This window comes from Choloepus didactylus, chromosome 14, assembly GCF_015220235.1.
Source record: "Choloepus didactylus isolate mChoDid1 chromosome 14, mChoDid1.pri, whole genome shotgun sequence".
NCBI classification, from domain to species: domain Eukaryota; kingdom Metazoa; phylum Chordata; class Mammalia; order Pilosa; family Megalonychidae; genus Choloepus; species Choloepus didactylus.
In genome coordinates, this window is record NC_051320.1 from 49,855,296 (window position 1) to 49,881,950 (window position 26,655).

Here is a 26,655-nt window from a genome sequence, read left to right on the forward strand (position 1 = left end):
AGCAGTGTGAATTAACAAAGCCCCATTCAGCCATCATTTGAGCAGACTGGGAGCCTCCCTACACAGCCCAGCAGCCCAGAACTGCCCTGGGGGGACGGCACTCACCTGTGACATAGCACAGTCATCCCTCAACAGAGGACCCGGGGTGCACAGCCTGGAAGAGGGGCCCACTTGCAAGTCTCAGGAGCCATACGCCAATACCAAAGACTTGTGGGTCAGTGGCAGAGACAAACTGTGGCAGGACTGAACTGAAGGATTAGACTATTGCAGTAGCTTTAAAACTCTAGGATCATCAGGGAGATTTGATTGTTAGGGCCACCCCCCCTCCCCGACTGCCCAGAAACACGCCCCACATACAGGGCAGGCAACACCAACTACACACGCAAGCTTGGGACACCAATTGGGCCCCACAAGACTCACTCCCCCACTCACCAAAAAGGCTAAGCAGGGGAGATCTGGCTTGTGGAGAACAGGTGGCTCGTGGACGCCACCTGCTGCTTAGTTAGAGAAAGTGTACTCCACGAAGCTGTAGATCTGATAAATTAGAGATAAGGACTTCAACTGGTCTACAAACCCTAAAAGAACCCTATCAAGGACAGCAAATGCCACGAGGCCAAAAACAACAGAAAATTATAAAGCATATGAAAAAACCAGACGATATGGATAACCCAAGCCCAAGCACCCAAATCAAAAGACCAGAAGAGACACACCTAGAGCAGCTACTCAAAGAACTAAAGATGAACAATGAGACCCTAGTACGGGATATGAAGGAAATCAAGAAGACCCTAGAAGAGCATAAAGAAGACATTGCAAGACTAAATAAAAAAATGGATGATCTTATGGAAATTAAAGAAACTGTTGACCAAATTAAAAAGATTCTGGACACTCATAGTACAAGACTAGAGGAAGTTGAACAACGAATCAGTGACCTGGAAGATGACAGAATGGAAAATGAAAGCATAAAAGAAAGAATGGGGAAAAAAATTGAAAAACTCGAAATGGACCTCAGGGATATGATAGATAATATGAAGCGTCCGAATATAAGACTCATTGGTGTCCCAGAAGGGGAAGAAAAGGGTAAAGGTCTAGGAAGAGTATTCAAAGAAATTGTTGGGGAAAACTTCCCAAATCTTCTAAACAACATAAATACACAAATCATAAATGCTCAGCGAACTCCAAATAGAATAAATCCAAAAAAACCCACTCCGAGACATATACTGATCACACTGTCAAACATAGAAGAGAAGGAGCAAGTTCTGAAAGCAGCAAGAGAAAAGCAATTCACCACATACAAAGGAAACAGCATAAGACTAAGTAGTGACTACTCAGCAGCCACCATGGAGGCGAGAAGGCAATGGCACGATATATTTAAAATTCTGAGAGAGAGGAATTTCCAGCCAAGAATACTTTATCCAGCAAAGCTCTCCTTCAAATCTGAGGGAGAGCTTAAATTTTTCACAGACAAAGAAATGCTGAGAGAATTTGCTAACAAGAGACCTGCCCTACTGGAGATACTAAAGGGAGCCCTACAGACAGAGAAACAAAGACAGGACAGAGAGACTTGGAGAAAGGTTCAGTACTAAAGAGATTCGGTATGGGTACAATAAAGGATATTAATAGAGAGAGGGAAAAATATGGCAAACATAATCCAAAGGATAAGATGGCCGATTCAAGAAATGCCTTCACGGTTTAAACGTTGAATGTAAATGGATTAAACTCCCCAATTAAAAGATATAGATTCGCAGAATGGATCAAAAAAAATGAACCATCAATATGTTGCATACAAGAGACTCATCTTAGACACAGGGACACAAAGAAATTGAAAGTGAAAGGATGGAAAAAAATATTTCATGCAAGCTACAGCCAAAAGAAAGCAGGTGTAGCAATATTAATCTCAGATAAAATAGACTTCAAATGCAGGGATGTTTTGAGAGACAAAGAAGGCCACTACATACTAATAAAAGGGGCAATTCAGCAAGAAGAAATAACAATCGTAAATGTCTATGCACCCAATCAAGGTGCCACAAAATACATGAGAGAAACATTGGCAAAACTAAAGGAAGCAATTGATGTTTCCACAATAATTGTGGGAGACTTCAACACATCACTCTCTCCTATAGATAGATCAACCAGACAGAAGACCAATAAGGAAATTGAAAACCTAAACAATCTGATAAATGAATTAGATTTAACAGACATCTACAGGACATTACATCCCAAATCACCAGGATACACATACTTTTCTAGTGCTCACGGAACTTTCTCCAGAATAGATCATATGCTGGGACATAAAACAAGCCTCAATAAATTTAAAAAGATTGAAATTATTCAAAGCACATTCTCTGACCACAATGGAATACAATTAGAAGTCAATAACCATCAGAGACTTAGAAAATTCACAAATACCTGGAGGTTAAACAACACACTCCTAAACAATCAGTGGGTTAAAGAAGAAATAGCAAGAGAAATTGCTAAATATATAGAGACGAATGAAAATGAGAACACAACATACCAAAACCTATGGGATGCAGCAAAAGCAGTGCTAAGGGGGAAATTTATAGCACTAAACGCATATATTAAAAAGGAAGAAAGAGCCAAAATCAAAGAACTAATGGATCAACTGAAGAAGCTAGAAAATGAACAGCAAACCAATCCTAAACCAAGTAGAAGAAAAGAAATAACAAGGATTAAAGCAGAAATAAATGACATAGAGAACAAAAAAACAATAGAGTGGATAAATATCACCAAAAGTTGGTTCTTTGAGAAGATCAACAAGATTGACAAGCCCCTAGCTAGACTGACAAAATCAAAAAGAGAGAAGACCCATATAAACAAAATAATGAATGAAAAAGGTGACATAACTGCAGATCCTGAAGAAATTAAAAAAATTATAAGAGGATATTATGAACAACTGTATGGCAACAAACTGGATAATGTAGAAGAAATGGACAATTTCCTGGAAACATATGAACAACCTAGACTGACCAGAGAAGAAATAGAAGACCTCAACCAACCCATCACAAGCAAAGAGATCCAATCAGTCATCAAAAATCTTCCCACAAATAAATGCCCAGGGCCAGATGGCTTCACAGGGGAATTCTACCAAACTTTCCAGAAAGAACTGACACCAATCTTACTCAAACTCTTTCAAAACATTGAAAAAAATGGAACACTACCTAACTCATTTTATGAAGCTAACATCAATCTAATACCAAAACCAGGCAAAGATGCTACAAAAAAGGAAAACTACCGGCCAATCTCCCTAATGAATATAGATGCAAAAATCCTCAACAAAATACTTGCAAATCGAATCCAAAGACACATTAAAAAAATCATACACCATGACCAAGTGGGGTTCATTCCAGGCATGCAAGGATGGTTCAACATCAGAAAAACAATCAATGTATTACAACACATTAAAAACTCGAAAGGGAAAAATCAATTGATCATCTCAATAGATGCTGAAAAAGCATTTGACAAAATCCAACATCCCTTTTTGATAAAAACACTTCAAAAGGTAGGAATTGAAGGAAACTTCCTCAACATGATAAAGAGCATATATGAAAAACCCACAGCCAGCATAGTACTCAATGGTGAGAGACTGAAAGCCTTCCCTCTAAGATCAGGAACAAGACAAGGATGCCCGCTGTCACCACTGTTATTCAACATTGTGCTGGAAGTGCTAGCCAGGGCAATCCGGCAAGACAAAGAAATAAAAGGCATCCAAATTGGAAAAGAAGAAGTAAAACTGTCATTGTTTGCAGATGATATGATCTTATATCTAGAAAACCCTGAGAAATCAACGATACACCTACTAGAGCTAATAAACAAATTTAGCAAAGTAGCGGGATACAACATTAATGCACATAAGTCAGTAATGTTTCTATATGCTAGAAATGAACAAACTGAAGAGACACTCAAGAAAAAGATACCATTTTCAATAGCAACTAAAAAAATCAAGTACCTAGGAATAAACTTAACCAAAGATGTAAAAGACCTATACAAAGAAAACTACATAACTCTACTAAAAGAAATAGAAGGGGACCTTAAAAGATGGAAAAATATTCCATGTTCATGGATAGGAAGGCTAAATGTCATTAAGATGTCAATTCTACCCAAACTCATCTACAGATTCAATGCAATCCCAATCAAAATTCCAACAACCTACTTTGCAGACTTGGAAAAGCTAGTTATCAAATTTATTTGGAAAGGGAAGATGCCTCGAATTGCTAAAGACACTCTAAAAAAGAAAAACGAAGTGGGAGGACTTACACTCCCTGACTTTGAAGCTTATTATAAAGCCACAGTTGCCAAGACAGCATGGTACTGGCACAAAGATAGACATATAGATCAATGGAATCGAATTGAGAATTCAGAGATAGACCCTCAGATCTATGGCCGACTGATCTTTGATAAGGCCCCCAAAGTCACCGAACTGAGCCATAATGGTCTTTTCAACAAATGGGGCTGGGAGAGTTGGATATCCATATCCAAAAGAATGAAAGAGGACCCCCACCTCACCCCCTACACAAAAATTAACTCAAAATGGACCAAAGATCTCAATATAAAAGAAAGTACCATAAAACTCCTAGAAGATAATGTAGGAAAACATCTTCAAGACCTTGTATTAGGAGGCCACTTCCTAGACTTTACACCCAAAGCACAAGCAACAAAAGAGAAAATAGATAAATGGGAACTCCTCAAGCTTAGAAGTTTCTGCACCTCAAAGGAATTTCTCAAAAAGGTAAAGAGGCAGCCAACTCAATGGGAAAAAATTTTTGGAAACCATGTATCTGACAAAAGACTGATATCTTGCATATACAAAGAAATCCTACAACTCAATGACAATAGTACAGACAGCCCAATTATAAAATGGGCAAAAGATATGAAAAGACAGTTCTCTGAAGAGGAAATACAAATGACCAAGAAACACATGAAAAAATGTTCAGCTTCACTAGCTATTAGAGAGATGCAAATTAAGACCACAATGAGATACCATCTAACACCGGTTAGAATGGCTGCCATTAAACAAACAGGAAACTACAAATGCTGGAGGGGATGTGGAGAAATTGGAACTCTTATTCATTGTTGGTGGGACTGTATAATGGTTCAGCCACTCTGGAAGTCAGTCTGGCAGTTCCTTAGAAAACTAGATATAGAGCTACCATTCGATCCAGCGATTGCACTCCTCGGTATATACCCGGAAGATCGGAAAGCAGTGACACGAACAGATATCTGCACGCCAATGTTCATAGCAGCATTATTCACAATTGCCAAGAGATGGAAACAACCCAAATGTCCTTCAACAGATGAGTGGATAAATAAAATGTGGTATATACACACGATGGAATACTACGCGGCAGTAAGAAGGAACGATCTGGTGAAACATATGACAACATGGATGAACCTTGAAGACATAATGCTGAGCGAAATAAGCCAGGCACAAAAAGAGAAATATTATATGCTACCACTAATGTGAACTTTGAAAAATGTAAAACAAATGGTTTATAATGTAGAATGTAGGGGAACTAGCAGTAGAGAGCAATTAAGGAAGGGGGAACAATAATCCAGGAAGAACAGATAAGCTATTTAACGTTCTGGGGATGCCCAGAAATGACTATGGTCTGTTAATTTCTGATGGTTGTAGTAGGAACAAGTTCACTGAAATGTTGCTATATTATGTAACTTTCTTGGGGTAAAGTAGGAACATGTTGGAAGTTAAGCAGTTATCTTAGGTTAGTTGTCTTTTTCTTACTCCCTTGCTATGGTCTCTTTGAAATGCTCTTTTATTGTATGTTTGTTTTCTTTTTAACTTTTTTTTTCATACAGGTGATTTGAAAAAAGAAGGGAAAGTTAAAAAAAAAAAAAAAAGAAAAAAGAAAAAAGACAAACAAGGGGAAAAAAAAAAAAAAAAAGATGTAGTGCCCCCTTGAGGAGCCTGTGGAGAATGCAGGGGTATTCGCCTACCCCACCTCCATGGTTGCTAACATGACCACAGACATAGGGGACTGGTGGTTTGATGGGTTGAGCCCTCTACCATAAGTTTTACCCTTGGGAAGACGGTTGCTGCAAAGGAGAGGCTAGGCCTCCCTGTATTTGTGCCTAAGAGTCTCCTCCTGAATGCCTCTTTGTTGCTCAGATGTGGCCCTCTCTCTCTGGCTAAGCCAACTTGAAAGGTGAAATCACTGCCCTCCCCCCTACGTGGGATCAGACACCCAGGGAAGTGAATCTCCCTGGCAACGTGGAATATGACTCCCAGGGAGGAATGTAGACCTGGCACCGTGGGACGGAGAACATCTTCTTGACCAAAAGGGGGATGTGAAAGGAAATGAAATAAGCTTCAGTGGCAGAGAGATTCCAAAAGGAGCCGAGAGGTCACTCTGGTGGGCACTCTTATGCACACTTTAGACAACCCTTTTTAGGTTCTAAAGAATTGGGGTAGCTGGTGGTGGATACCTGAAACTATCAAACTACAACCCAGAACCCATGAATCTCGAAGACAGTTGTATAAAAATGTAGCTTATGAGGGGTGACAATGGGATTGGGAAAGCCATAAGGACCAAACACCACTTTGTCTAGTTTATGGATGGATGTGTAGAAAAGTAGGGGAAGGAAACAAACAGACAAAGGTACCCAGTGTTCTTTTTTACTTCAATTGCTCTTTTTCACTCTAATTATTATTCTTGTTATTTTTGTGTGTGTGCTAATGAAGGTGTCAGGGATTGATTTAGGTGATGAATGTACAACTATGTAATGGTACTGTAAACAATCGAAAGTACAATTTGTTTTGTATGACTGCGTGGTATGTGAATATATCTCAATAAAATGATGATTTAAAAAAAAAAAAATAGTCAAATGAAGTAGAACAATGGACAGTTCATATAAGACTTAAGGCTTTTAGTTGACTGTAATTCAATTGAAGATGATGAGCCTGCTTAAACTAATAAATCATAGATGGCATGAATAAAAACATTATATACACATAACAAAATGTAATAGGCTTGTTCTTTCCATTGAAAGAAATACTGAAATACTGTGAAACTCTCGCTCACACACTTTTAAGAATACTAGATGTGGTGGCTTGGAGTTATGTACACCAGAAAAACATGTTCTTAATCTTAATTTATTCTTGTGTGTGTGAACACACCACAAATTGGACCTTAACTTCAGTTAAGGCATGGCCCAACTAAATCAGAATGGGCTTTAATCCTATTATTGGAGGCCTTACAGGGAAGGCCACAGAAAGAGAATTCACAGAGAGAAGCCCAAAGTTGGAAGTCAACAGAACCCAGAAGAGAAAGGAGCAGATGCCTTATGATCATTGCCATGTGACAGAAAAGCTGAGAAACCCCAAGACTGCCAAGCAGCCAGAAGATATCCACCCCAGGAAGAAGCAAATCTTCTAGCCTCTGAAACCATGATCCAATAAATTGTTGTTGTTAAGCCACCCCATTGCATGGCATTTATTTTAGCAGTGAGGATACTAAAATACTAGACAAACAGAATAGCTAGAAAAGTCAACAGCAGAAATAAAAGAAACCTTAGTCTAGTTCTGATTCTGCTACTTAAAAGATGCTTAACTTTGGCAAGCATCTTTTAAGCATTGGACCCCAGTTTCCTGACTGGTAAAATAAAGAAATGGGTAGATGGCTAAGATTTATTTCAACACTAAATCACCACCCTAAACCCTTCTGCACCTAATATATGATTTCTAATTTTTCTACCCTGTATACATTATACAAGATAAATGTGCCCTGAAAACTAGTTTTAAAAATAATGAATTTGAGATGTAGGCATAGGAGAATATAGGCATTTGAGTATTTGTTTGAAAATAATGAGTGTAAGAGTGTAAACTAGTTTTAAAGTAATCTATTTGAGAATGTAGGCAAATGTGACCGGTAGTTAAAACAGACTCTGGAGCCAGCCCGCCTGGGCTTGAATTCTAGGCTTTGCCATTTACTAGCTAAATGATCTTTGGCATCCATCAATCTATTTGCCAACACATTTCAAAGTAAACTACAGACATCTATACATTTCTCCTTTAATACTTCAGCATCCGTTTTGCTTTATAAATTAGTGCTATTTGGGCTTTTTACCCAGGCCCTGGAAATAAAGCCCATGTGGCAGCCCTACTGTGATACTACAACGTCTCTGACACCAATATACAAATAACTACCTAATTTTGTCCTTCCAAGGAATATGGCACCACCAGGCTGACAGATGCAACACATCAGAAAGCATAAAGTGGGAGGCAGGGCAAGATGGCGAACTGGTGAGCTGTATGTTTTAGTTACTCCTTCAGGAAAGTAGGTAGAAAGCCAGGAACTGCGTGGATTGGACACCACAAAGCAATCTGACTTTGGGCATAATTCATACAACACTCATGAAAATGTGGAACTGCTGAGATCAGCGAAATCTGTAAGTTTTTGCGGCCAGGGGACCCGCACCCCTCCCTGCCAGGCTCAGTCCCATGGGAGGAGGGGCCGTCAGCTCCGGGAAGGAGAAGGGAGAACTGCAGTGGCAGCCCTTATCAGAAACTCATTCTACGGATCCAAACTCCAACCATAGATAGACTGAGACCAGATACCAGACAATCTGAGAGCAGCCAGCCCAGCAGAGAGGAGACAGACATAGAAAAAAACAGCACGAATAACTCCAAAATAAAAGCGGAGGATTTTTGGAGTTCTGGTGAGCATAGAAAGGGGAAGGGCAGAGCTCAGGCCCTGAGGCTCATATGCAAATCCCGAAGAAAAGCTGATCTCTCTGCCCTGTGGACCTTTCCTTAATGGCCCTAATTGCTTTCTCTCTTAGCATTTCAATAACCCATTAAATCTCTGAGGAGGGCCTTTTTTTTTTTTTTTTAATCCTTTTTTCTTTTTGTAAAACAATTACTCTACGAAGCCCAATAAAGAAAGCTTCAAAGACTTGCAATTTGGGCAGGTCAAGACAAGAGCAGAACTAACAGAGCTCTGAGACAAAAGGCAATAATCCAGTGGCTGAGAAAATTCACTGAACACCACAACTTCCCAAGAAAAGGGGGGTGTCGGCTCACAGCCATCAGCCTGGTGGACAGGAAACACTCCTGCCCGTCACCAGCCCCATAGCCCAGAGCTGCCCCACACAACCCAGTGTGACGGAAGGGCTTCAAATAACAGGCACACTGCACAAAACTGGGCGTGGACATTAGCATTCTCTGCAACCTCAGCTGATTGTCCCAGACTTGGGAAGGTGGAGCAGTGTGAATTAACAAAGCCCCATTCAGCCATCATTTCAGCAGACTGGGAGCCTCCCTACACAGCCCAGCAGCCCAGAACGGCCCTGGGGGGACGGCACTCACCTGTGACATAGCACAGTCATCCCTCAACAGAGGACCCGGGGTGCACAGCCTGGAAGAGGGGCCCACTTGCAAGTCTCAGGAGCCATATGCCAATACCAAGGACTTGCGGGTCAGTGGCAGAGACAAACTGTGGCAGGACTGAACTGAAGGACAGAACTGAACTGACTATTGCAGCAGCTTTAAAACTCTAGGATCACCAGGGAGATTTGATTGTTAGAGCCACCCCCCCTCCCTGACTGCCCAGAAACACGCCCCATATACAGGGCGGGCAACACCAACTACACACGCAAGCTTGGTACACCAATTGGACCCCACAAGACTCACTCCCCCACTCACCAAAAAGGCAAAGCAGGGGAGAACTGGCTTGTGGAGAACAGGTGGCTCGTGGACGCCACCTGCTGGTTAGTTGGAGAAAGTGTACTCCACAAAGCTGTAGATCTGATAAATTAGAGATAAGGACTTCAATTGGTCTACACATCCTAAAAGAACCCTATCAAGTTCAGCAAATGCCAAGAGGCCAAAAACAACAGAAAATTATAAAGCATATGAAAAAACCAGACGATATGGATAACCCAAGCCCAAGCACCCAAATCAAAAGATCAGAAGAGACACAGCAGCTAGAGCAGCTACTCAAAGAACTAAAGATGAACAATGAGACCATAGCACGGAATACAAAGGATATCAAGAAGACACTAGAAGAGCATAAAGAAGACACTGCAAGACTAAATAAAAAAATAGATGATCTTATGGAAATTAAAGAAACTGTTGACCAAATTAAAAAGATTCTGGACACTCATAGTACAAGACTAGAGGAAGTTGAACAACAAATCAGTGACCTGGAAGATGACACAATGGAAAATGAAAGCATAAAAGAAAGAATGGGGAAAAAATTAAAAAATTGAAACGGACCTCAGGGATATGATAGATAATATAAAAAGTCCTAATATAAGACTCATTGGTGTTCCAGAAGGGGAAGAAAAGGGTAAAGGTCTAGGAAGAGTATTCAAAGAAATTGTTGGGGAAAACTTCCCAAATCTTCTAAACAACATAAATACACAAATCATAAATGCTCAGCGTACTCCAAATAGAATAAATCCAAATAAACCCACTATGAGACATATTCTGATCACACTGTCAAACACAGAAGAGAAGGAGCAAGTTCTGAAAGCAGCAAGAGAAAAGCAATTCACCACATACAAAGGAAACAGCATAAGACTAAGTAGTGACTACTCAGCAGCCACCATGGAGGCGAGAAGGCAGTGGCATGATATATTTAAAATTCTGAGTGAGAAAAATTTCCAACCAAGAATACTTTATCCAGCAAAGCTCTCCTTCAAATTTGAGGGAAAGCTTAAATTTTTCACAGACAAACAAATGCTGAGAGAATTTGCTAACAAGAGACCTGCCCTACTGGAGATACTAAAGGGAGCCCTACAGTCAGAGAAACAAAGAAAGGACAGAGAGACTTGGAGAAAGGTTCAGTCCTAAAGAGATTCGGTATGGGTACAATAAAGGATATTAATAGAGAGAGGGGAAAAATATATATGACAAACATAAACCAAAGGATAAGATGGCTGATTCAAGAAATGCCTTCACAGTTATAACGTTGAATGTAAATGGATTAAACTCCCCAATTAAAAGATATAGATTCGCAGAATGGATCAAAAAAAAATGAACCATCAATGTGTTGCATACAAGAGACTCATCTTAGACACAGGGACACAAAGAAACTGAAAGTGAAAGGATGGAAAAAAATATTTCATGCAAGCTACAGCCAAAAGAAAGCAGGTGTAGCAATATTAATCTCAGATAAAATAGACTTTAAATGCAGGGATGTTTTGAGAGACAAAGAAGGCCACTACACACTAATAAAAGGGGCAATTCAACAAGAAGAAATAACAATTGTAAATGTCTATGCACCCAATCAAGGTGCCACAAAATACATGAGAGAAACACTGGCAAAACTAAAGGAAGCAATTGATGTTTCCACAATAATTGTGGGAGACTTCAACACATCACTCTCTCCTATAGATAGATCAACCAGACAGAAGACCAATAAGGAAATTGAAAACCTAAACAATCTGATAAATGAATTAGATTTAACAGACATATACAGAACATTACATCCCAAATCACCAGGATACACATACTTTCCTAGTGCTCACAGAACTTTCTCCAGAATAGATCATATGCTGGGACATAAAACAAGCCTCAATAAATTTAAAAAGATTGAAATTATTCAAAGCACATTCTCTGACCACAATGGAATACAATTAGAAGTCAATAACCATCAGAGACTTAGAAAATTCACAAATACCTGGAGGTTAAACAACACACTCCTAAACAATCAGTGGGTTAAAGAAGAAATAGCAAGAGAAATTGCTAAATATATAGAGACGAATGAAAATGAGAACACAACATACCAAAACCTATGGGATGCAGCAAAAGCAGTGCTAAGGGGGAAATTTATAGCACTAAACGCATGTATTAAAAAGGAAGAAAGAGCCAAAATCAAAGAACTAATGGATCAACTGAAGAAGCTAGAAAATGAACAGCAAACCAATCCTAAACCAAGTAGAAGAAAAGAAATAACAAGGATTAAAGCAGAAATAAATGACATAGAGAACAAAAAAACAACAGAGAGGATAAATATCACCAAAAGTTGGTTCTTTGAGAAGATCAACAAGATTGACAAGCCCCTAGCTAGACTGACAAAATCAAAAAGAGAGAAGACCCATATAAACAAAATAATGAATGAAAAAGGTGACATAACTGCAGATCCTGAAGAAATTTAAAAAATTATAAGAGGATATTATGAACAACTGTATGGCAACAAACTGGATAACGTAGAAGAAATGGACAATTTCCTGGAAACATATGAACAACCTAGACTGACCAGAGAAGAAACAGAAGACCTCAACCAACCCATCACAAGCAAAGAGATCCAATCAGTCATCAAAAATCTTCCCACAAATAAATGCCCAGGGCCAGATGGCTTCACAGGGGAATTCTACCAAACTTTCCAGAAAGAACTGACACCAATCTTACTCAAACTCTTTCAAAACATTGAAGAAAATGGAACACTACCTAACTCATTTTATGAAGCTAACATCAATCTAATACCAAAACCAGGCAAAGATGCTACAAAAAAGGAAAACTACCGGCCAATCTCCCTAATGAATATAGATGCAAAAATCCTCAACAAAATACTTGCAAATCGAATCCAAAGACACATTTAAAAAATCATACACCATGACCAAGTGGGGTTCATTCCAGGCATGCAAGGATGGTTCAACATAAGAAAATCAATCCATGTATTACAACACATTAACAAGTCAAAAGGGAAAAATCAATTGATCATCTCAATAGATGCTGAAAAAGCATCTGACAAAATCCAACATCCCTTTTTGATAAAAACACTTCAAAAGGTAGGAATTGAAGGAAACTTCCTCAACATGATAAAGAGCATATATGAAAAACCCACAGCCAGCATAGTACTCAATGGTGAGAGACTGAAAGCCTTCCCTCTAAGATCAGGAACAAGACAAGGATGCCCGCTGTCACCACTGTTAGTCAACATTGTGCTGGAAGTGCTAGCCAGGGCAGTCCGGCAAGACAAAGAAATAAAAGGCATCCAAATTGGAAAAGAAGAAGTAAAACTGTCATTGTTTGCAGATGATATGATCTTATATCTGGAAAACCCTGAGAAATCAACGATACAGCTACTAGAGCTAATAAACAAATTTAGCAAAGAAGCGGGATACAAGATTAATGCACATAAGTCAGTAATGTTTCTATATGCTAGAAATGAACAAACTGAAGACACTCAAGAAAAAGATACCATTTTCAATAGCAACTAAAAAAATCAAGTACCTAGGAATCAACTTAAACAAAGATGTAAAAGACCTATACAAAGAAAACTACATAACTCTACTAAAAGAAATAGAAGGGGACCTTAAAAGATGGAAAAATATTCCATGTTCATGGATAGGAAGGCTAAATGTCATTAAGATGTCAATTCTACCCAAACTCATCTACAGATTCAATGCAATCCCAATCAAAATTCCAACAACCTACTTTGCAGACTTGGAAAAGCTAGTTATCAAATTTATTTGGAAAGGGAAGATGCCTCGAATTGCTAAAGACACTCTAAAAAAGAAAAACGAAGTGGGAGGACTTACACTCCCTGACTTTGAAGCTTATTATAAAGCCACAGTTGTCAAAACAGCATGGTACTGGCACAAAGATAGACATATAGATCAATGGAATCGAATTGAGAATTCAGAGATAGACTCTCAGATCTATGGCCGACTGATCTTTGATAAGGCCCCCAAAGTCACTGAACTGAGTCATAATGGTCTATTCAACAAATGGGGCTGGGAGAGTTGGATATCCATATCCAAAAGAATGAAAGAGGACCCCTACCTCACACGCTACACAAAAATTAACTCAAAATGGATGAAAGATCTCAATATAAAAGAAAGTACCTGAAATGTTCTTTTATTGTATGTTTGTTTTCTTTTTAACTTTTTTTTCATACAGTTGATTTAAAAAAGGGAAAGTTAAAAAAAAAAAAAGAAAAGAAAAGAAAAACAAGGAAAATAAAAAAGATGTAGTGCCCCCTTGAGGAGCCTGTGGAGAATGCAGGGGTATTCGCCTACCCCACCTCCATGGTTGCTAACATGACCACAGACATAGGGGACTGGTGGTTTGATGGGTTCAGCCCTCTACCACAGGTTTTACCCTTGGGAAGACGGTTGCTGCAAAGGAGAGGCTAGGCCTCCCTATGGTTGTGCCTAAGAGCCTCCTCCCGAATGCCTCTTTGTTGCTCAGATGTGGCCCTGTCTCTCTAGCTAAGCCAACTTGAAAGGTGAAATCACTGCCCTCCCCCCAAGTGGGATCAGACACCCAGGGGAGTGAATCTCCCTGGCAACGTGGAATATGACTCCCGGAGAGGAATGTAGACCTGGCATCGTGGGATGGAGAACATCCTCTTGACCAAAAGGGGGATGTGAAAGGAAATGAAATAAGCTTCAGTGGCAGAGAGATTCCAAAAGGAGCCGAGAGGTCACTCTGGTGGGCACTCTTATGCACACTTTAGACAACCCTTTTTAGGTTCTAAAGAATTGAGGTAGCTGGTGGTGGATACCTGAAACTATCAAACTGCAACCCAGAACCCATGAATCTCGAAGACAGTTGTATAAAAATGTAGCTTATGAGGGGTGACAATGGGATTGGGAAAGCCATAAGGACCACACTCCACTTTGTCTAGTTTAGGGATGGATGAGTAGAAAAATAGGGGAAGGAAACAAACAGACAAAGGTACCCAGTGTTCTGTTTTACTTCAATTGCTCTTTTTCACTCTAATTATTATTCTTGTTATTTGTGTGTGTGTGTGCTAATGAAGGTGTCAGGGATTGATTTGGGTGATGAATGTACCACTATGTAATGGTACTGTAAACAATCGAAAGTACGATTTGTTTTGTATGACTGCGTGGTATGTGAATATATCTCAATAAAATGAAGATTAAAAAAAAAAAAAAAAAAAGTACCATAAAACTCCTAGAAGATAATGTAGGAAAACATCTTCAAGACCTTGTATTAGGCAGCCTCTTCCTAGACTTTACACCCAAAGCACAAGCAACAAAAGAAAAGATAGATAAATGGGAACTCCTCAAGTTTAGAAGTTTCTGAACCTCAAAGGAATTTCTCAAAAAGGTAAAGAGGCAGCCAACTCAATGGGAAAAAATTTTTGGAAACCATGTATGTGACAAAAGACTGATATCTTGCATATATAAAGAAATCCTACAACTCAATGACAGTAGTACAGACAGCCCAATTATAAAATGGGCAAAGGATATGAAAAGACAGTTCTCTGAAGAGGAAATACAAATGGCCAAGAAACACATGAAAAAATGTTCAGCTTCACTAGCTATTAGAGGGATGCAAATTAAGACCACAATGAGATACCATCTAACACCTATTAGAATGGCTGCCATTAAAGAAACAGGAAACTACAAATGCTGGAGGGGATGTGGAGAAATTGGAACTCTTATTCATTGTTGGTGGGACTGTATAATGGTTCAGCCACTTTGGAAGTCAGTCTGGCAGTTCCTTAGAAAACTAGAAATAGAGTTACCATTCGATCCAGCGATTGCACTTCTCGGTATATACCCGGAAGATCGGAAAGCAGTGACACGAACAGATATCTGCACGCCAATGTTCACAGCAGCATTATTCACAATTGCCAAGAGATGGAAACAACCCAAATGTCCTTCAACAGATGAGTGGATAAATAAAATGTGGTATATACACACGATGGAATACTGCATGGCAGTAAGAAGGAACGACCTCGTGAAACATATGACAACATGGATGAACCTTGAAGACATAATGCTGAGCGAAATAAGCCAGGCACAGAAAGAGAAATATTATATGCTACCACTAATGTGAACTTTGAAAAATGTAAAACGAATGGTTTATAATGTAGAATTTAGGGGAACTAGCAATAGAGAGCAATTAAGGAAGGGGGAACAGTAATCCAAGAAGAACAGATATGCTATTTAACGTTCTGGGGATACCCAGGAATGACTATGGTCTGTTAATTTCTGATGGATATAGTAGGAGCAAGTTCACAGAAATGTTGCTATATTATGTAACTTTCTTGGGGTAAAGTAGGAACAGGTTGGAAGTAAAGCAGTTATCTTAGGTTAGTTGTCTTTTTCTTACTCCTTTGTTATGGTCTCTTTGAAATGTTCTTTTATTGTATGTTTTTCTTTTTTTTTTTTTTTTTTAATTTTTTTTTCCATACAGTTGATTTAAAAAGGAAAAAAAGGTTAAAAAAAAAAAAAGGGAAAAAAACAAGGAAAAAAATATGTAGTGCCCCCTTGAGGAGCCTGTGGAGAATGCAGGGGTATTGGCCTACCCCACCTCAGTGGTTGCTAACATGACCACAGACATAAGGAACTGGTGGTTTGATGGGTTGAGCCCTCTACCATAGGTTTTACTCTTGGGAAGATGGTTGCTGCAAAGGAGAGGCTAGGCCTCTCTATAAATGTGCCTAAGAGCCTCCTCCCGAATGCCTCTTTGTTGCTCAGATGTGGCCCTCTCTCTCTGGCTAAGCCAATTTGAAAGGTGAAATCACTGCCCTCCCCCCTACGTGGGATCAGACACCCAGGGGAGTGAATCTCCCTGGCAACGTGGAATATGACTCCCGGGGAGGAATGTAGACCTGGCATCGTGGGACGGAGAACATCTTCTTGACCAAAAGGGGGATGTGAAAGGAAATGAAATAAGCTTCAGTGGCAGAGAGATTCCAAAAGGAGCCGAGAGGTCACTCTGGTGGGCACTCTTACCCACAATTTAGACAACCCTTTTTAGGTTCTAAAGAATTGGGGTAGCTGGTGGATACCTGAAACTATCAAACTACAACCCAGAACCCATGAATCTCGAAGACAATTGTATAAAAATGTAGCTTATGAGGGGTGACAATGGGATTGGGAAAGCCATAAGGACCACATTCCACTTTGTCTAGTTTATGGATGGATGAGTAGAAAAATAGGGGAAGGAAACAAACAAACAGACAAAGGTACCCAGTGTTCTTTTTTACTTCAATTGCTCCTTTTCACTTTAATTATTATTCTTGTTATTTTTGTGTGTGTGGTAATGAAGGTGTCAGGGATTGATTTAGGTGATGAATGTACAACTATGTAATGGTACTGTGAACAATAGAATGTACGATTTGTTTTGTATGACTGCGTGGTATGTGAATATATCTCAATAAAATGAAGATAAAAACAAACAAAAAAAAACAAACAAACAAACAAAAAAAGAAAGCATAAAGTTCTTGGAAATACAGTGGAATAATTAAGAGCAAGACTTTGGCAGAAAATACCTAAATATAAATCTTGACTAATGATTCCTAGCAATGATCTTGAACAATTTCATTAACCTCTTTGTGCTTCAGTTTCTTTATCTACAAAAGAGAGTACAATAATCATACTCAGTCAAAGGATTGTTGCAAGGATTAAATGACATATGTAAAGCACTTAGAACAGGGCCTGACACATACACACTCAATGGTATCTATAATATTACTATCTATAATTATTATTATTAGGTATTTACTACTAAGGCCCTGTTAGTAGAGATGGTGAAGGTCCGTAAGGGGGTAGTAAAGGATGTATTTCAACAAATAGGCTTTGAAGGGGAGGGGGGGTGCAACAATCTCTTAGGTAAGATGAAAGAACGTAAATAAAACACCACCAAGAACCAGCAACAGGCCTCCCCTACTGTTTCTGTTTTTCACATTGCAACTGCATTAGATAGTAGTTATTTCATTTCAAGGCTTAAGCTGGTCCTTTGACTTTGTAGTCCTGCTACAGCTGCCTGCACAATCTTCCATAAATTAAATAATTTTTTTAAGAAACCATTAAAAATCTCTGACCAGTGAAGAGGTAAAAGCCCCTAGAGGAGGTGCTAACTCTTATACATCGTTTGGATGGCTTATTACCATCTAGGGCCTTCACAGGGCCTTCACCTCCTCCAGGCCCTAGGGAACTAGCTTCACAGTACAGGAGAGCTTAGTTTATTCCTGGGGTAAAAAATCCAAACCCCCAGTACCCTGAGCGCACGCACCCCACAACCAGCAAGTACCATTGGGCACAGCACTACAGCCTGGGTTCTCCTCTCTCGGCGGCCCTCCCACCACAAACCCACACCTCCACCACAAACCCACACCTCCACCGCCCGCCCTTAGAAGCCATCCCCCCAGCCAGCAGCGGGCACGGCCTTCACACTTCAGATCGCTGCTCCAGACTCGGCAGGACAGACGGCCTAGTCCGCGTCCCGCCTCCTGCCTGACTACCTTCTTCCGGGACCTGAACGGCGCCTCTCCACACTTTGTACCCGAAGAAGCCCACAGGCTGCCGCAACCCAGCAAACCCTACTCTTCAGAAACTCACCCATGAGGAAGCAACACAACCCCCACGTCCAGCAAACTCCAGCCGCGGGTAGGAAGCGCGCCCGTCACCGCTGGAGGAACTCAAGGCTCCCGCCTCGACGCAGCCAATCGCGGGCGAGACTACGGCGCGTGCGCAGTGTCTCTCTGCGGCAGCGCCTAGTGCGGCCGGACAACGTTCAGACTGCCTTACGGCATCACTGCGCATGTGTCTTTGTGTTTCTCTCTTTCAAGGGCTTCCTAGTTTGATTTAGTTTTGAGTTGATTCAGAAAATATTTGGTGCCTGCCATGTGTCAGGTACTGATGTAGACGCTCGCGCTACAGACCTCACAACCTACGTGGACATGTGATTAATACATTATGATTCGGTGTGAAAAGTGCAATAATGAAATGTGTGCATCATAGAGAGGCAGACTATCCGGTGTAGTTATTCATTAATTAAAAAAAAAAACATCGATTTAGCGCCGCCTGCGAGATATTTTCCAAACCCTGTGTTAGATTCTGGGGATAGAAAGATGAATAAGAGATTACTGTAATCTCAGAAATGGAGCATCTCCTCAGGATTTGAAAAGGCATTAAAGGATTTTAAGCAGAGAAGTGACATCATTCAATGAGTATTTACTGAGCATCCTCCAAGTGCCAGGCAATGGTCACAGCCCTTAGAAATGATCATTTGTTAAATTTCGTCCAACAATTTGACAAAAATAAAAAACTGAAAATATCAAGGATTAATGAAGATGTGAAACAATGGGAACTCTTACCCAGCTGGTAGGAATATAAATAGGTACAATGATTTGAAAGATCAATTTGACAACATCTAATAAAAGGAAAAATGTGCTTACCCAGCTTTTGCCCAGAGACTAGAGATACAAGAGTTGGAATCCACTGCCTGCCAAGGTGGGACACCCTTGGAAACCACACCATCCCCTCTGTGCTGGTACACAGGAGTAAGGGTGACCAGAAAACAAGTCAGCCCTCATAGGTCTGCAGCCTAGAAGCCCAGAAAATCTAAAGCTCTACATTTTCCTTAAGGTGATCTGGGAGTTTCTGCTTTCAGATTTGCTCCAGGCTTGCTTTCTCACTTTATCCAGATAGTAACTCCCAGAGGTTTTCTCTGACCACCCCCCTTCTTCTCTTGTTTCATGCTCTATCTCCCTTACCCTGCTTTATTTTTATCACTTTCCACTCCCTGATATACACTTATGTGTCTATTGTCTTTCTACTCCTCTCAGAAAGTAAGTTCCATGAGCTCAGGGCCTTGGTTTTGTACCCTGCTGTACCCATGTGCCTCCTACAGTACCCAGTCCCTTAGCAAGCACTCAATAAATATTTGCTGAATGAAGAGTGGTGTGAAAATCACCTGGGCCCTTTCTCCCTTGCAGAGGAAAGCTATCAGCACCCAGGTTTTCACACACCAGGACCAGCAAGCATTAAAATAACCTGGAGGGTTTCCTGTTCGAACACAGATTGCTGGGTTCCCCAGCAGTTTTCCAGATTCAGTAGGTCTCCATGCTGCCGATAGTTTTCATTTCTAGTGAGCCCCTGGAGATTTTGCTGGGGATACTGCCACCACTGGTCCAGAGATCTCACTTTGAAACCACCACACTATGTGTTCCTTCAGGACCCGCAGTGGTCAGAGCTGATTCCCCCAGGCATGCAAGTGGGTTGGGGAGGGCTGCAGCAGCTTTGCTACCACTGTCCCCACCTGGAGTCTGGCTGAGCCTTGGTCCAGTGGCAGCAGGGGCTGCTTCCCCTCAGAGGAGAAGGAACAGAAAGAGACCCCACTGGCAGCCCCAGACCAAAGCCAGCCGCAACCTGAAGTGCCCAACCAGGACTTGCTGGGTCAGGGATGATGTGGGCCTTTCCACATTCACTGTGCTATATAGAGGCAGGCCCTTTTAGTCTGGAAATTGGTTGATTTTTCCAGTGCTCATTAGTCAGTTCACTTAACTTGTTGGCGTAAACCCTTAAACAGTAATTCCCACCAACATGCCCATCAGGGGATATCCTGTACGTATCATGGAAGACAAAATATTTGTGACTTGGTCATACGAAAGTACTGGCAAAGTGTCAATGATGGTACAAGAGGGGGAAATGCTAGCACCAGATATAATGTCTAACATTTATCAAATACTATAAACCAGGCATGTTCCATATATTTACTTAATTCTTTCAACAGTATATGAAAGAGGTAGTATTCTTTTTCCCATTTTACAGCCAAACAAGTAGCAACATAGAGGTTAAGTCATATGCCCATAGTCACTGAGCATGTCTTTTGCAAAAATGTTTATTCACAAAAAATCCATGGCATTTCAATGTGCAACAGAAGTGCTTTTCGTGTATTTCTCATTTCATCACACAGAATTACATGAGGTCTGTGGAACACACTTTGAGAATAACTGACTAAAGTTTTCCTTTCTGGAGAAGTCGACTGCTCGAGTTAAAAGATACATATACTGACACAAAGACCTCAGCGAAATAGCCAGATCTCCATCTAATCTCCTTGCAATGTATTTCTAGAGCTTTCATCCATCATATTAATATTTTATTCTTTAAGGAAAACTTCTACATGAAAAACTGAGACAAATCAAAAAAGGACTTGAAGGAAAAGGAAACAATTCACAAGCAAAAGGAAGTTTAAAAATATCTTCACAGAGGTAAGAGACGTTACATTCTTGAAACTAGAATAGTTTATGGCAAAGGGGAACATTCAGAGAACAAGAAAAAATGAAAATAAAAATATAATAGCTAAATTTAAAAGTTCAGTGGAAGAGTTAGAACATAAACACAAAAAAATATTAAATACCTCTTAGGTGTGTTAAATGTTTGATGTGATAGAATGTATCTAAAGGCTAAATCTCTCAGTAAGCAGAACAAAAAGACAACATAATAGTAAAGAAAAGATAAGAAAGTAGGGGTCCTAGTATGTAACTAATAAAAATTCCTTTAAGAGAAAGAAAATAGAAAGGAGTTATGTAAGAATATTTGCAGAATCAAAGAACACCACTTCCCAGACTGAAAGGGCCTACCTATACATAGCACAATAAATGTAAAAGGGCTAACATCAAGATGTTTCTTATGGATTGAATAGTGCTCCCAAAAAGATATGTTGAAGTCTTAATCCCCAGTACCAGTACCTCAGAATGAAAGCTTATTTGAAAATAGAGTCATTACATATGGAATTAGACAAGTTAAAATGAGGTTGCCTGGAGTAGGGTAGATCCTTAATCCAATATGACTGGTGTCTTTACAAGAAGGGAAGATAGACACACAGAGAGAAGACAGCCATGTGACAATGGAAGCAGAAATTGAGTACATCACGCACCAGGGAATACCAAGAATTGCTGCCACTGCCAAAAGCCAGAAGGCGGACATAAAACAGATTCTTCCCTACAGATTTCAGAGGGAGTGTGGCCCTGCTGGCACCTTGATTTCAGACTGCTAACCTCCAAATGTGAGACAGTAAATTTCTGGTGTTTTAAACCCTCAAGTTTGTGGTACTTTTTTATGGCAGCCCTAGTAAACTAAGCCAACATTCTGTCATGAAATTTCAGAATATCAGAAATGGAGACAGTATCCTAAAGTCCTCCAGAGAGGACACAAAAAGAATGGGAACCTGATGGCACTGAATTTCTCAAAACCAACTGACATGATTTTAATATTTATATAAATTAAAAACGTGAAACATTCTATTGTAATGGTAACTTAAAATCACCATATAGAAAATTTGTAATTCTAAGTCTTATATGCATTTAGGAATTTTTAACTTCTCAGCTTCGAGAACACTGGTCTTTTGTTGCCTTTTTAACAAATAGCTGGTTGCGTGGAGGAAAATCATGTCTTAGTAATATCTGAGTCATTAACTTTTCGAGTTCTTGCAGCAGATAATGTTAATGCCACTACCATCCTAGAATTTTGAAAATATTTATATGAATTTTTGAATGTTAGAATATTAGTTTGTGAGTTAATATTTAGAATGGATATTGCAAAGAATGAAAGAAATGAAAATTTAAAATGTAACTGGGAAATTCAATTAAACAAACATTTTTAAGCACTTTATATATGGCATAGATTGTACTTGATTCTGAACCAGATGCTGTTCTTGCCCTCTAGGGGCTCATGAAGAGAGGAGAATGGGGAAAGAGAGAAACACACAAATAAGTACCTGTGATACAATATAAAATGAAATATGCCATTCAAGTAGTAAGAATTAAAGTCTTTGAAAGCTCAGAGGAAAGAACAACTGATTTTGTTCTATGTATTAGGGTGGAATTGTAAAAAGAAATAATTTATTGTAAACATTGAATTGTTCAAGATACATGTTTTATAGAATTGTTCACTAATATCATTACCTAGTTGTTAATAATGCTAAATTAGAAACAAGAATTTTAATGTTCCTATAAAGAAATAATCAAACATAATGCCAGGGCTAAACATAATATTATTATGGTATTAATAGTAGTATTAAATTTTCAGTTAAAAAAATTATACATCTAAACTTTCTTCAGTAGAAACAAATTATTATATTTTTAATTAGTTCTAAGCTTGCACTGCTCTGAATCAAATGTATTTTACAAGTAGATGTATTATTAAGCCCTGCTTTTCTAATCTCAAGTTTAGTTTTTCAATTTAATCCAAGAATACTTTAAATTTAAACCATACATAGGAACTTTACTATAGGTTGAAATTATAGAAGGAATATCTATTTAGGTCTCTTAACAGAGATTTCATCATTGATTCATGTTTCATTACTAATGGAGAAAGGAAAAATTTTTTCATAAGGGCTTTCCTTTTATAAAGTACTATGAATCCCAAGGACAATGTTACGATGAAACTCTGATGTCTCCTTTAAAATAAATTAGGTGGAAGATCAAGGGGCAAATTCTAAGGTGATCCGGAATAGGCAGCCCTCCCCGGGGCCTGGTATCCTGGGACACTTGTACCCTGCTGTCCCAATGCAGACAAACTGGTTTTGGGGGAAGAGGAATAAAAGTCGGATTACAAGATCAACCACCACCGCCAGCAATAAAAATCACCAGGATATTTTTTAGGAAATTTCTGACAGCTTTAAATTCATGAAGCAATTGTCCCCTTTTGCAATCAGCATTTGGATCTCAGAATGAGCAAGGACAGACCCAAGAGGAATATCATTCAGAAGAAACATGTCTCCTGATGGAGTTGCATTACCAAGGCTTTTGAAAAGGAAGGAAACTTCATGCAGAGGAAGCTTTGCTTTTTGAAGGACGGATTCAGCTACACTGTTAGGGGTGTCTTTGCAGGATGTGCAGACTGTGGCGGAAGGGTGATGGCTGAATGCACCACAGCTTACTATCATCTGTTGCACTTTCTGGAAGCTTTGCAGTGCCATGGAAGGGGGTGGGGGGTTGCTCCTCCCTTGGTGTGCCGGCTCTATCCCAAGTGAGTGTACTTTTGGGGGGTGTGGCGGGTGCACAGAGGGAAGACTTATCATTGATGTTTCCACTTGGAAGACCACTGGACACAGGTATTCCGGCCCTAGCTCGTGTTCTGAACATGAGAACAAGAGGCCCACATTTTCTCAGAGCCTCTTTCCTCCTTTGTAGAATTAAAAAGTAATACCTGCCTTTACCACTTCTCTAAGTCATTGAGACCAGTGAGGTCAGGTACGTGAACGTTGTAAAACACTGCTCATTATATGGAAGGCGTACTTGTACTAGGAGCTGGTGGAAGGCACCACATTTCCTACGATTCATCTCAAAAGCCTTAGATGCCTGCTGATTTGCCATTTAGATTTATTGCTTCAAAGCGGAGTTTGGGGGTGGATTGTAGATGGTAGGTTTTAGGAAAAATGATTATTGTATTTCATATTAAATGACATCCTTGAGAAAAAAAGAGTGTTCTTTTCACTAAAAAATGGACTTCAGTGATTTTCTTTGTAACTCAAAACCGGGTTCACCTGCCATGTTTCTGACTGTGTGTCCATTCTTGCAAGAACGTGAATAAATTCTTTTCTCCTCCACAAAAAAAAAAAAAAAAAAAGGAAAGAAAACCTCCAAGCCATTGTTTATAAATAATAGTTTCCTATTTTTAATCACTTTTTTTATCCTGATAGGTTGAAGTCTAGTGAAAATGGGTTATGATGATGAATGTTTTTGTTAGCTGTGTTAGTGAAGGCTTCTTATGCTGCACCTGTCAGGTGTTTTAGAAGGTGCCACACAAACTCCCTTGAACATGCTTTCTCTGCTTCCTGTACCCTCAGTTATCCCGAGAATAGACAAACACTTGCTATGTTCATGCTCTGACCTTTTTCGGGTATATTACGTATCAAATTATCGAGCTATATTTTGAAAAACTTTCAGTTTGTGATGCCTATATATAAATTAATTGCCTATTCAATTGTCTGCATTCCCCTTTAGACTTGAACTCCAACAGAGCAGCAATCGCTTCTATCTTGTTTTCCATTGATTAGCCCAGATCAAAGAGCAGATTATCAATAAAAAGGTGTTGAACAAATAATGGAAACCAATTATTGAGAGTTATGCTCCTATTTTAGAGATTGGAATGAGAGGAGTTTTAAAACTTTAAACATTTGTATTATTTAACTACATTTCCTTGTGCTCATGCCTCTTGCTTACCAAGCAACCTTCTAATAAATGCCTTCCTTTCAGTTTTTTACCACAGTGTCTTAGTTTACTAATCTACTATGACAAATGCCTCACAGTGGTTTAGCTTAAATAATGGGAATTTATTAGCTCACAGTTTGGAGACTAGAAGTTCAAAGTCAAAAAACAGACAAGGCTTCCTTTCTCCAAGAGTCTATAGTATTCTGGTGCTGGCTGCTGGCAATCCTTGAAGTTCCTTGGCTTGTATCTCCACCTCCTGTCACATGGTGATGTCATCTCTTTTGCCTTCCCAATTTACTCTGACTTCCAGCTTCAGGGTCCTTCCTGAGGCTTTCTCCAACTGCTTGCTTCCTGTTTCTTCCCTTTATATGGTCTCCAGTAATATGGATTAAGACCCACCCTCATTCAGTTGGCCACACTTGAACTAAAATAGCATCTACAAGAGGTCCTATTTACAATGGGTCTGCACCCACAGGAATATAAATTAGGATTAAGAATATAACTATATTGGGTAGATCTATCTATCACACATAAATAGATAATGAGTTTATTAGGCCAATGCCTTTGGTCCATTTGACCTATATTCTCCATTAAAAAATTTTAAATTGGTATTTTGAATTATCTAATTTTGTCATTTATGAGATTTTATAGTGTGAGTGAGCATCCCTAAATATTCTCAACTTTTCTGCACTGACAAGACTGTGTTTCTATTTATAGAAGGCTCAGGACTAGGAATGTGGTATATTTGTCAAATTATGCCATATATTGAAACCTTTTGGTGACCAGCATGTGGTCTCGCTTGGTGACACGCAGACTTTGTCATAGGCTTTTTCAACTCCTTCAATATTTATCTAAAAAGGTAATGCTAGCTTTGTACTTCACAGACTCATTCAGAATTATAATTATAAAAAATATAGTTTCTAACCTAGATTTTCTTTAACCAGTTGAAATGTATTGCCAACTGTGTCCACAGAGTAAATCAAGATTCCTGGTGTATACATGCAAAATTTCGAGCCAAATTAGTGGTTCTGTATGTGGTCATGCTGCAGATACATGCAAAATGATCTAAATTGACTTCAGCTTCACTGTAGAAATGGGTGGCATGATAATTCTCTGGAATCAGCAGAATAAAATGCAAGAAAGTGAATATGACCACATTTCCTGCACAAATACTGGCAAATAAATTTAATATTCTATGCTTTATCAGAAAACAACTTATTATTAAATCCACATTTCTTAAGTCATTTGCCCATGAGCAGGGTTCCATTAATTTTTTAACAGGTATTTCTTATGTACCTGATATATGCAGTGCCAAGCACTGTGCCAGGTTCTGGGATTATAAAATAAAATGAGATTGTCCTATTTCCTTAGGGAGCTTGTACTGTAGTAGGGTAGACAGACAAGTGACTTAAAGCTTGTAGTGCAATATGATAAGTGCTACAGTGGAATTTAACACAGGAAAGTGTGAAGAGTGCAAAGGAGGTATAGCAGAATTATATTGGATAATCAGAGGAAGCCTTTGGAGGTGGCAGTTTCACTCACTCATTTATTAAACAAATATTTATTAAATGCCTATTATGTGCTAGATACTCTCCTAGCACTGTGGGTAAGGAACAAAGACAATAAAAGTCCCGTCATCATGGAACTTACTTTATGGTGTGGGGGAGACAGAGTGAATAATTAAATATGTTGAATGCCTTTCTTATCTTTCTAAGAAGAAAAAATAAGTCAGGATAAGGGGACAAAAGAGTGGTAG

General features: G+C 39.4%; 1 protein-coding gene across 3 annotated transcripts in view; it reads right to left on the minus strand.

Moving 5' to 3' along the window:
* RAD54B (RAD54 homolog B) overlaps nt 1-26,655 on the minus strand; it is a 177,217-nt gene that overhangs the window by 136,941 nt on the left and 13,621 nt on the right. Inside the window, exon 1 of one of the 3 annotated variants that reach the window (XM_037803338.1) lies at nt 18,301-18,378. The exons of the other annotated variants lie outside the window; for them this stretch is intronic. The gene's annotated coding sequence lies outside the window, so the exon portion shown is untranslated. Of the gene's footprint in view, nt 1-18,300; nt 18,379-26,655 lie in introns of those variants that run through there. 3 annotated transcript variants of the gene reach the window in all.